This window comes from Dipodomys merriami, unplaced genomic scaffold (assembly GCF_024711535.1).
Source record: "Dipodomys merriami isolate MVZ:Mamm:240054 unplaced genomic scaffold, mDipMer1.0.p SCAF_216, whole genome shotgun sequence".
Classification (NCBI taxonomy): Eukaryota; Metazoa; Chordata; class Mammalia; order Rodentia; family Heteromyidae; genus Dipodomys; species Dipodomys merriami.
Window position 1 is genome coordinate 1,707,755 of NW_027203560.1, and position 13,461 is coordinate 1,721,215.

A 13,461-nucleotide genomic window follows, 5' to 3' on the forward strand; every position below is an offset into this window, starting at 1 on the left:
TGAAATTAAAAGAGAATGTTCACTACCAAACACATTGTATGAAGCCATTATAACCCTCATCCCAAAACCTGGCAGGGATTCATCAAAGAAAGAGAACTATAGACTTATATCTTTGATGAACATTGATGCAAAACTTCTCAACAAAATTTTGGCCAATCGACTTCAACAATTCATCCAAAAAATCATACACCATGATCAAACAGGATTCATTTCAGGGATGCAAAGCTGGTTCAATATACGCAAATCAATTAATATTATTCATCACATCAACAGGAGCAAGAATAAGAACCACATGGTTATCTCAATAGATGCAGAAAAAGCATTCGACAAGATCCAACACCACTTTATGATGAAGGTTTTGGAAAGATTAGAAATCCATGGAACATTCCTCAATACAATAAAGGCTGTATATGATAAACCTACAGCCAGAATTATACTTACTGATGAAAAACTAAAGCCATTTCCTCTTAACTCAGGAACAAGACAAGGATGTGCACTCTCTCCACTTCTCTTCAATCTAGTATTAGCATGCCTAGCTACATCAATAAGACAAGATTCAAACATAACGGGGATCCAAACAGGGAAAGAAGACATCAAACTCTCCCTCTTTGCAGATGACATGATCTTGTATTTAATGAATCCCATAGACTCCACTCCCAAATTACTAAAGCTGATTCAAAACTTTGGCAAAATAGTAGGGTATAAAATGAATGCCCCAAAATCAGTGGCTTTTCTGTATGCCAACAATGAGAAAAGTGGGGCTGAAATTAGGAAAGCAACTCCATTTGTAATAGCCCCACAAAAAATAAAATACCTAGGAATTAACTTAACGAAGGAAGTGAATGACCTCTATGATGAAAACTTTAAAATCTTGTAAAAGGAAATCAACACAGAACGTAGAAAATGGCAAAACCTCCCATGCTGCTGGATTGGAAAGATTAACATCGTGAAAATGGCAATACTTCCCAAGGCTATCTACAAATTCAATGGGATACCTATCAAAATTCCAACCTCATTCTTCAAGGAAATAGAAAGGCAATCCAAAAATTCATATGGAACAATAAAAGACCCCGAATAGCAAAAACGCTCTTCAATGGAAACACATCAATACCAAATTTCAAACTCTATTATAAAGCCTTAGTAATCAAAACAGCTTGGTATTGGCATAAGAACAGACCTCAGGACCAATAAAATAGAATAGAAAACCCAGAAATGAACCAAAAGACATATAGCCATCTAATCTTCGATAAGGGAGCTAAAACAATAGAATGGAAGAAAGACAGCCTCTTCAGTAAATGGTGCTGGCAAAATTGGTTAACTACTTGTAGAAAACTAAAGCTAGATCCTTATATATCACCCTTCACTACAATCTCCTCCAAATGGATCAAAGACCTCAGAACCAAAGCAAACAATATGAAAGCATTACAGGATGGAATAGGAGAAACCCTAGGTCTCCTTGGCTCAGGCCGAAATTTTCTGAATAGAGAACCGGAAACACAACAAATCAAAGAAAGGTTGGACAAATGGATTTGCATGAAGTTGCAGAGCTTCTGCATGGCAAAGGACATATCTAGCAAGATCAATAGAAAGCCCACGGATTGGGAGAAGATCTTCACTAGCCATACAATGGACAAGGGTCTCATATCTAAAATATACTTGGAACTCAAAAAATTAAATCCCCCAACACCAAATCCTCAAAGAAACAACTGCCCAATAAATAAGTGGGCTAAAGTCTTAAAGAAAATCTTCTCTGAAGAAGAAAGAAGGATGGCCAATATACACATGAAGAAATGCTCAACATCCCTAGCCATAAATGAAATGCAAATCAAAACAACATTGAGGTACCACCTCACTCCAGTTAGAATGGCAAAAATCAAGAACTCTAACAACAACAGATGCTGGAGGGGATGCGGACAGAAGGGAACCTTACTTCATTGTTGGTGGGAATGTAAACTTGTTCAACCACTTTGGAAAGCAGTATGTAGTTTCCTCAAAAGACTTCACGTAGAGCTCCCCTATGACCCAGTAATCCCACTTTTCGGCATTTATCCAAATGTTTACAAACAAGACCACACTAAAGCTACCAACACATCTAAGTTTATTGCAGCATTATTTACCATAGCTATGGTATGGAACCAACCCAGATGCCCCTCAGTAGATGAATGGATCAAGAAAATGGGGTATATATACACAATGGAATTCTATGCCTCCATCAGAAAGAATGACATTGCCCCATTTGTTAGGAAATGGAAAAACTTGGAAAAAATAATATTAAGTGAAGTAAGCCAGGCCCAAAGAAACATAGGTCCTATGGTTTCCCTTATTTGAAATATCTAGTATATGTATGAGTCAAGTGGAAAAGGTCAGATAATGTGATGTCAGGAAAATGAACCCTTAGACTTAACTAGACATATCACGAGAAAAGTCATTATGTAATCCATATTGCAACTGAGATAAGAGAATAATCAGTCATAGTGATTCTGAATTTATTGTAAATGTTGATGTTTTTCATAAATTATTCCCTTTAGTTTGCATTTTCAAAATATTGTGTTACATGATGTATACCTTGGTAACTAATTTTGAATGCGTCCTTAAATTTTGTTCTGTGTATAATGTCTCTCTTCTGTTCCTAACCCATGAAAGGATTTTGATTCCAAAAACATTCTAATAACCACTGTTTATAATACAAAAAATCTCATAAGCATGTCACCAGTAAGCATTGGTTAACATTTTGATACCAGGGTCTCATGACTTATAAGGCCTATCTGCATGAGTTATATTGTACCTAGATTCCTCATCCTAAATTTATCCACTGTTAAAAAATGTTTATATCTTTATTTGTCACACATCAGAGATTAAATCTGAGTATAAAGCCTAAGGAAAACGATAAAGTAAGAATTTAGCTTTTCTGGATATAAAGTAAACAAAATGCAGCATAGAGTAACTCATGGGTTAAAGTCAATCTATCTCATCAAAACATTCTAAGCATTACCTTAGAATGTGTATTATTCTCATGAAGGAATGGGGAATATGAGAAGAGGAGTAACCAAGCAAAGTCTTCAAAATATATATAACTTGGATTTATCTCTATATTTCGCTATAAACATTTCTGATAAAACTGTTTGAATAATTGATTTATAATATATCCTAGGTTCATATAACAAATTACATTCAGAAAATGGGATATAAAAATTAACTAAATAATGTCCTGGCAGAAAAAATGGCACCTCTATTCATGTGACACCCAGTTCTGTGGTATTTCATTATGCCTCCATTTAATGAATGTGATTGTTTAAATGTTTCATAAAGTAATCATTAAAATTGTTCAGTGTATTATAATCTAATTATTTACTATTTTATCCTAGATTCATTTAAGAACTTCCCATTCAATCATGACATACATCACATTCCATTGGTATTCAGATGGATAGGAATGAGTTTCTTAGGATCTCCTGCCATTTGGAGGTGGCAGGACCAGGATTCAAACTGTGGGCTCCAGATCCCACCCGAGGATAGGGAACTCACTGGTGTGTTCAAGAATAACAACAAGAACAATGATTAGGCAGGCACCAGTGGCTCTCAAAAGTCCTCTTTGATGCTTATAAGGTTGTGATAGGAGGATCATGGTCAAAGTCACCTTAGGCAGAAAAGTCCTTTAGTCCAACTTCAAGAGCAACAAAGCCAGAAGTATAGCCATATGACTCCAGTGTTGGAGGGCTAGCCTTAAGTAAAGCAGCTCATTGACTGTGCCCAGATCCTGAGTTCAAGGTCCAGGAGTGTCAACAAACAGACATACACAACAATCTGTGCAGCCATCTGCCTAAAGCAGATCACCCTCAGCAGCCTTTATTTACATTTTATTATGAGGCCAATACAGGAACAGGCACAAACCCAGCAGGGGAAGAGAAAATCAGGTTTCTTAGAAGCAACCAGTATTCAGACAATTAAAATTGGGGACATAAAATGGTAGCATAATTATGTAAAAACTACCATTTAGAAAAAAATGAGGGGGCTCGGAATGTGGATTAGTGAGAGAGTGCTTGTCTAGCATGCAAGAAGCCCTGGGTTTGATTCCTCAGTAGCACATTCAAGAAAAATCCAGAATTGGACTTGGATGTCAGGCGGAAAGAAGGGAACACTTCCCAGTCATGACGTCTTCTTCAGTGTGCCAGGACACCAACATGGCCTTCACACAACCACAGAACAGGAAGACTGTATCTTTCCCATTTCTCAGGCAGCCGAGGGCCCCAGAGTCAAGAGGGCAGAGCCAGTTTCTAACTCAGGTGCTTGGAGCCAGAATAGAAAGGGCTCTGACTCTCCTTGGACTGGGGATTTGCCTTAATGATGTGGAGAATGAAGAAAGGAGAATGGACTGGCAAAGGTAGAAGGGCCTTCAAATCTGACAGATGGAGAGTCAAAAACCCACTCCTGATCTTAGCTATGGTAAATAATGCTGCAATAAACATAGTTGTGCTGGTAGCTTTAGTGTGGTCTTGTTTGTAAACATTCTGGTAAATGCCCAAACGTGGGACTGCTGGGTCATAGGGGAGCAATATGTGGAGTCTTTTGAGGAACCTCCATACTACTTTCCAAAGTGGTTGAACAAGTTTACACTCCCACCAACAATGAAGTAGGATTCCCTTCTGTCCACATCCCCTCCTGCATCTATTGTTCTTGATTTTTGCCCTTCTAACTGGGGTGAGGTGGTATCTCAATGTTATTTTGATTTGCATTTCTTTTATGGCTAGGGAGGTTGAGCATTTCTTCATGTGTCTATTGGCCATCCTTCTTTCTTCTTCAGAGAAGTTTCTCTTTAAGCCTTTCGCCCACTTACTTATTGGGCAGTTGTTTCTTTGAGGATTTGTTGTTGGGGGATTTAATTTTTTGAGTTCCAAGTATATTTTAGATATGAGACCCTTGTCCGTTGTATGGCTAGTGAACATCTTCTTCCAATCAGTGGGCTTTCTATTGATCTTGCTATCTATATGCTTTGCCATGCAGAAGCTCTGGAACTTCATGCAATCCCATTTGTCCAACCTTTTTTTGATTGTTGTGTTTCTGGGTCTCTATTAAGAAAATTTTGGTCTGCACCAAGGAGACCTAGGGTTTCTCCTATTCCATCCTGCAATGTTGCTGAATGTCTGCTTTGACTCCAAGGACTTTGATCCATTTGGAGTTAATTCTGGTGCAGTGTGATATATAAGGATCTACCTTTAGTTTTCTACAAGTAGTTAACCAATTTTGTAAGCACCATTTACTGAAGAGGCTGTCTTTCTTTCATTCTAGTTTTTTTAGCTCCCTTATCAAAGATTAGATGGCTATAGGTCTATAGGTTCATTTCTAGGTTTTCAATTCTATTCCATTGGTCCTGATGTCTGTTCTTTTGCCAGTACCAAGTTGTTTTGATCCAATCCAAAAGCATGGGAGTTTTTCCCATTTTCAAAGCTCTGTTTTGATTTCCTTTTCCAAGATTTTAAAGTTTTCATCATAGAGGTCCTTCACTTCTTTATTAATTCCTAGGTATTTTATTTTTTGTGGGGCTATTACAAATGGAGTTGCTTTCATAATTTCAGCCCCACTTTTCTCATTGTTGGCATACAGAAAAGCCATTGATTATGGGAGGTTAATTTTATACCCTGCTACTTTGCCAAAGTTTTGAATCAGCTTGATTAATTTGGGAGTGGAGCCTATGGGATTCTTTAAATACAAGATCATGTCATCTGCAAAAAGGGAGAGTTTTATTTCTTCTTTCCCTATTTTTATCCCATTTATATCAGCATATAGTAGCATTATTTACCATAGCTAAGATCTGGAACCAACCCAGATGTGCCTCAGTAGATGAATGGATCATGAAAATGGGGTACATATACACAATGGAATTCTATGCCTCCAGCAGAAAGAATGACATTGCCTCATTTGTTAGGAAATGGAAAGACTTGGAAAAAATTATATTAAGTGAAGTAAGCCAGGCCCAAAAAACATAGGTCCCATGATTTTCCTTATTTGCAATACCTAGTATACGTATGAGTCAAGCAGAAAAGGCCAGATAAGGTGATGTTAGGAAAATGAACCCTAAGATATGTATTTTAAATGTTTTTTTTCTTTCATGCATTAGTTTCTAACACAATTATAAGACTATTTCTTTGTTGCTTTGTATGTCCCTCCCCCACAGTATAACCCCTGCTTTCACTGTATTTGATATCGGTATAATTTGTGGAGGGGAAGGGGAAAAACAATTCATTTAAATAAGGATACAGGTGGACCTGTTGCAACCATGAGAAGTACAAGCTGTCATGTCAAAAACGAACTTTACAACTTGGGGGGGGATTTGGTGGGGCGGGAAGGAGGATGGGAAGGGATGGGAAGGCTAAAAAAAGGAGGTGACTACAATGTTTGATAAGAAATGTACTCACTATCTTGCCCATGTAATTGTAAACCCTCTGTACAGTATTTTCACAATAAAAAACCCCACTCCCTACGACCAAATTGTAAGGCTCTCTATTGTTAACCTAAAGGTAGCATTGGGTTCCCTTCCCCTGAGGGAGGAAGGTTAATTAGTCATTGTTTGAAGAGGCCGAGAAAAGCCTGATCTTTGTGTAACTCTGACAAGTGTTTCAGGTTACCCCTCATTGGTGGCCGTGTCTGGAATGAATGAAGTGGTTTTGCAGCTCACTTACCTGTTGCGTGTGTAAATTCTGCCTCCTAATCCTATAGGCCTAGGTCTCTTCGCCTAGTCTGGCTTTTGAAACTATTTTCTGCCTTCAAATATTGTTACACTGGAGTTTTTCCTGCTAACAGTGCTAGGGCTTAGAAGCTGAGAACTTCATGTGAACCCAGGATTGGTCAATGATGTTTCTTGCCTGCTTTTATAACTCAAGAATTCTAAGAACATTTAGAGTGCAAGTAATTTCTCATTACCAAGAGAAACACAGGAAGCTCTTGAACATTTGACATGTCAGCAATAGAAGTCAGAGTGTCATAGACGTTCCAGCCCTGGCTGGCTTCATCCTGTGATCCTCAGACTTCAGCCTCCTGAGCTAGGGTGATGGACATGAGCTACTGGTGCTCTGCTAGGTTCAGAACTGTAATAACATTGGCCTTAAAATTCAACTGCTTATCACAAAGGGCTTGGGCAGCATATTAGGCCTTTCAACATTGGACCTTTCAGACACAAGTTTATAATGCTAGAGTCTGAGAGGCTATGCATATGGATGGGCTACACTTGAACCATGAGCTCTAACTCCAGTTCTGGTGTACATGAACATTCATTTTTCCAGATAATGTTCTCCTAATTAACAAATAGGAAAAGTAATTTGCTTAACCCTGACTTTTGTCCAGTTTTGTGTCTCAAACTCAAGCCTGGGCACTGTCGCTGAGCCTTTCAGCTCAAGGTGAACACTCTACCACTTGACCCACAGTACCACATGTGGTCTTTTTGTGGTTCATTGGAGATAAGAGTCTAACAGGTTGTCTTTGCTTAGGCTGTTTTTGAACTGTGATCTTCAGATCTCAGCCTCCTGAGAAGTTAAGGTTCCTGTTGTGAGCCACAGGCAACTTGCCTGCTGTTTTTGCCAGACCTGCGGCTTGAACTAAGGGCCTAGGTACTGTCTCTGAGCTCCTTTTTCTCAAGCCTAGCGCTGTACCACTTGAGCCACTCCACAGCTTCTGGCTTTTTCTGAGTATGTGTCAGTGAAGATTCAAACCTTACCATTCAAGCATGCTGAGCCAGCTCTCTACCACTAAGCTACATTTCTAGCCCCACCCTTACCATTTTATCCCTCCACTTGACTATCCCCAAGAAAAGGGTTCTGAGGAAAAATCATCTAAAGAAATTCTTATAGGAATGTTCTAAAGATAAAGAAGCAAAGTTCATACTTAGGAGAGACCCTAAACATGTGAAGATTGTCACAAATGCTTCCATTTAATTATGTATCATGTTTCAACACTTAATTAATGAAAAACGAGTCACTGTCCTAAATTATTGTGTATAAATTTATAATAGATATACAACATGTACTAAATATTATGTGTATAATAATACTAAATACAATAAACAATAAGTAAATGAAAAGTAAAAAATAAAATAAATACAAAATCAATAAAAATTATAATATATAATAAACATACATAAGTAAATATATATCATATATTACACCTATATAGAAATATTTTTCCATTGCAGGGCCTTCATTCAGAAGCTGGCAACTCTAGCCTGAATTTCTTATCCTCTAGAACAGTGAGCTTTGCCTTCACCCATGATGCAAAATAGTTACCGTGATGGTGAGATCAAATCCCAGCAATGATGGAAATACTGGCCCCAGTTCTAAGACAGTGACTTAATTTTTTTAATGGAAGTAGTTTTGTTTATTCAATTACATATTGAACATTAAAAAAAAAGCAGTGTAGAATTTTGCACATCTATCAGACACCTTTCTCTTAACCCCAAAATGCTTGTCTGAGCACTACTTTCTTTCATTTTTTTATTGTAAAAATGTTGTACAGAGAGGTTTCAGTTAAATGAGCATGGTAATGAGTACATTTCCTATTGAGCATTGTTGCCTCCTCCTTTGTTTTCTCCCTACCATTCCTTCCCTCCCATCTCCACAACTACTCCCCCGGACGAGCTCAGTGACTTAATTTTTATTTTTGGATTTGCATGGGGTTTGAACTCAAGTAGTGACAAATATGCACTTTCCCTCACATTGGCACATATTTACCAAGACCCTGAGATCAAATCCCAGGCGAGGAAAGAAAACTGGTAGAAATTCAAAACAAGGGAGCTTATTTCTTTTTTAATTCAGTTAAATAATTAATTAATTATTTATTTATTCTGTATTTTGCCAACATGGGGCTTGAACTCAGGTCATGGCAACTCTGCCTCAGCTTCAATCGCCGTAGGGTGGGGCATCCTCCGACCCATAGCCATTCTAGGGATCCTAGGCCCAGAGGGTTTTCAGGAAGAAAAAAAAAAACTTAGCATAGCACAAAAAGTGGCAAGCTGCAGAGGGCTGAGGGTTTTCTGTTTTTTTCTTTGCACAGTGGCCATCCTGGGTCTGAATAACATGGCTGCAAAGTGGACCTGACCTGCCATCTCTGAAGGCTGGCATGCTATCAGGGAATCCATAGGCCAACCTGTGAACATAGGCCCTGGGTTCAAATCCCAGTACTGACACCTACCAATGGCACGAGATCACAAGAGACTCATTCCTATGGATAGGAATACCAATTGAAAGAGTAGTTCATGTTTCGGTCTAGTCTAAAATTGGATGCAATAATCCTAGGACGCTGATTAATCTTAATAGGTTATTATGCATGAAAAGAATAATATTCCTTCAATGGCGGTATAATAAATGCCTAAGAGTTGGCAGGAATGTCTTAGGTGTCATTCAAAAATAGATAGATGGCTCTGGCACTCCTTACTAATATATGTTTATTTGTATACTCCCTTTGCCTATCCATGTATCACTGTTTTGGCCAAACCTGGAGCTGGATCTTAGCACCTGGGAACCACCTGACAGCCTCATTGGCTAGAGGCTGCCATGCTCACACTTATCCATTCATGAATTGGGCTTGCTAAACCCTGAGTTCACGTCCCAGCACTGCCAAAAATTTAATGTTGGAGTAAGAAGCCAAGTGTGACACATGTTTTCCTTTTCTGTGAGAGTCCTGGGTTTCAGGCATGATAGAGAACATATTTACAAATCTGGATGCTGTGATAGGATGTAAACAATGTAATAAATGGTAGAGGGGTAATCAGAATCAATGAAATAAATGGTAAATAAATGAATAAAACAAGAAATAATATGAATAACCACACCCAACAAAATATGGTCTGACTAGCTGTATGTAAGTATAAATCCTATCTTTAAAATGGATATAAGGAGTATATTTTCCAGCCCTGAGGCTTGAATTCAGACTTAGGGAACAGTCCTGACTTTTGTCTTCAAGCATGTTCAGATTCCCTTCCGTCACGGTGCTGCATATTTGCCCAGACCTTGAGTTCAAATCCCAGGCCTGGCAGAAAAAAATGTCATGAATTGCAAACCAGGGAGCTAAATATTTTTTTTAATTGAGAGCTATTGGAGAAGCCATAGTCCAGCACAGCAACATAGGCCTACAGTTCAAATACAGTCATGCCACTTCCAGATGGTGGGAGATCCTAAGAAATTCGTTCCCATCCACAGGAATAATGATGGAATATTTTCACTGTCAGAGTTGAATGACATGCTCATGAATGATACTTGTACACAATTAGACTTCATGATTTCAGTCGGCTGATTGATTTTAGTTAATATCTTATGAAACATTAAAAGAATATTATTTCTCACAGGGACGCAATAATTTCAGGGCACTGATTTACTTAATACTTTATTAAAGATAAAAATAATAACATTTATCCAAAATGAGCTTTACAATGTTGGTGCGGGGGAGGGGGAGGGGGGAAGGAGAAGGATGGGGATTGGGGGGGAGGGGGGAGGCTGGGAAGTGATGTGAAGGGTAAACAAAGGAGGAGCCTGCAGTGCTTGGTAAGAAATGTACGCATTATCCTGCCCATGCAATTGTAACCCCTCTGTACAGTATGTACACAAATAAAATAAAATAAAATTAAAAAAAAAAAGAAAGCTAAAGATTGACCTCCCTTACCACCCCGTCATACCACTTCTAGGCATCTACCCTGAACAACAGGAACCAATATACAAGGACACATGCACCTCCATGTTTATTGCAGCACTGTTCACAAAACTAGGATATGGAAATAACCCAGATGCCCCACCACAGATGAATGGATCCAAAAATTGTGGTATCTATACACAATGGAATATTATGCAGCCATTAGAAATGACAAAATAATGGCATTTGCAGGGAAATGGATGGAGCTAGAAGGAATTATGTTGAACGAGGTAAGCCAGGAACGAAGAGACAAACCGTACATGGTCTCCCTGATAAGTGGATGATAAATCCAAAATGTTAGGTGATACGACAAAACTAACAGGACTTAAAAAACAAAGAACTCCCACTCATCTGGTTGAACCACTAGTAAATATCCCCATGCTGCTGATCACATATATGGTATATAACATGTGAACACCGTTATATGTTACAGACTGTGATAGACAATTTGCTCCAGGAAAGTTAGAATGAACTTGTAACTTTAAATGAGCATCATTACTCCACAATACTGTGAAATTCCGGAAATTATGTAATCACTTAATCACAATCAAAAAAAAAATAGAACCTCGGGGAAGGGAGGGGGGGAGGGGATGGTAGGGGGAAAAGAATGGAGGGGGAACAATGTTCAAGAGGAAGTGTACTCATTACCTCACTCATGTAACTGTAACCCTCTGTATAGTATCTTTACAATAAAATATATATTTTAAAAAATAAAACAAAAAAATAACATTTATTTATTTATTTTTGTGGATCCTGGGGTCTGAACTCTGGGCCTGGGTGCTCTTCAGCTCAAGGCTAGTACCCTATCCCATGGTTTCCCTTATTTGCAATAACTAGTATATGTCTGAGTAAAGCAGAAAAGGTCAGATAAGGTGATATTAGGGAAATGAACCCTAAGATATGTACTCAAATGTTTTTCTTTTTCTTTCATGCGATTGTTTCTAACACATTTATAAGATTGTTTCTTTGTTGCTTTGTATGTCCTTCCCCCACAGTATAACCCCTGCTTTCACTGTACTTTATGTCAGTATAATTTGTGGAGGGGAAGGAGAAAAACAAATCGTTTAAATAGGAATACAGATGGACCCATTGCAAAAAAGAGATGTACAAGTCGTGATGTCGAAAACAAACATTATAACTTTGGTGTGGGGGGGGGAAGATGAAGGCGCAGGGAGGATGGGGTGAGGAGGCAGAGGGGAGGATGGGAAGGGATGGGAAGTGGAAACAAAGGAGGAGGCTACAATGCTTGATAAAAAAATGTACTCATTATCTTGCCCATGTAATTGTAACCCTCTCTACATTATTTTCACAATAAAAAATAATATTAATTACATGGAGGCATAATAAATACCCAAGAATTGGTAGGAATGCAGTATATATGTGAAAAATGGATAGACATCTCTGGCACTCTGTAAATGTATATGTATTTATTAGTGTACTACAATCTGTGTGTCAATCTGTTCTTATTTTGTCAACAACTGGTACTGGATCTCAGATCCTGGCAACTGTCTATCAGCTCAATTTGTTCCTGGATGGCATGCTGACACACACACATTCATGAATTTGGCCCTGTAGGCCTTGAGTTCAGATGTCATCATGCCCAAACAATGAATCATGGAGTAAGAAACTGATGGTGACACATGTTTTCCTTTTCTGTGAAATTCCTGGGTGTCAGGTATAAGTGGAATACATATGCAGATCTATATCCTATTTAATCAATGTAACCAATGTTCTATGTGCCATATTAGTCAATAAAATAAACAGTCAATACATGTTGGGTCTTTGTTTGCCCCTGAAAGGTGTATGGGGCCCAAGGAAAGGTAAGTGCGCCACTTGCCATTCCCCAGTCTCCCTTAGCCAGGGAGACATTCAGACACAGTGGGGAGTCAAGTCAAGCATGAACTCGTTTATTACCACACAGCAAGCACCATTTAAAGGGAAAAAATTGCGAGGCATGGAAGGGGAGGGAAAGGAACCAACCAATCACTGTAAAGGTCACACCTTATCATGCACCTAAGCTATATCCAATCAGATTTTAAGGTAAACAATTGGGCTGTGCCCACTCAACTTCCTCTCAGCACCATCATTGCTGCCCATGTGCCCCACAAGCACATGAATAAAACAAAAATAAAATTAATAACTACACTGAATCAATATGGAGTCAACTTATGTATGTAAATATAAATCATATACTTAAAATGTACACAAATAGTATGTATTCTAGTACTGAGGATAGATTTCAGACGTAAGGAACAGACATGAATTTCTTGGCTTCAAGAAGGCTAGCTTCCCCTTTCAAAACAGTGCCACAGAGTTACCCAGACCATGAGTTCCAATCCCAGTCCTAGCAGAAAAAATGGCACCTTTATACTATGTGATGCCCAATTCTTAGGTATTTCATTATGCCTCCATTTAATTAATGTGATTGTTTAAATGCTTCATAAAGTATTGATTAAAATCGATCAGTGTCCTATAATATAATTGTGTATAATTTTATCGTAGAATTATTTAAGAGCTGCCCATTCAATCATAACATACATAATGTTGCATTGGTATTCATATACATAGGAATGTGTTTCTAAGGATCTCTTTCCATTTGGAGGTGGCAGGACCAAGATTCTAACTGTGGGCTCCAGCTCCCACCATTTTAACTCAAGGATAGGGAACTCACTGGTCTGTCCAAGAATTGCAAGACCAATGATTAGGCAGGCACCAGTGGCTCTCAGGAGTCCTTACTAATGTTTACAAGGCTGTGATAGGAGGATCATAGTCAAACTCACACTAGGCAGG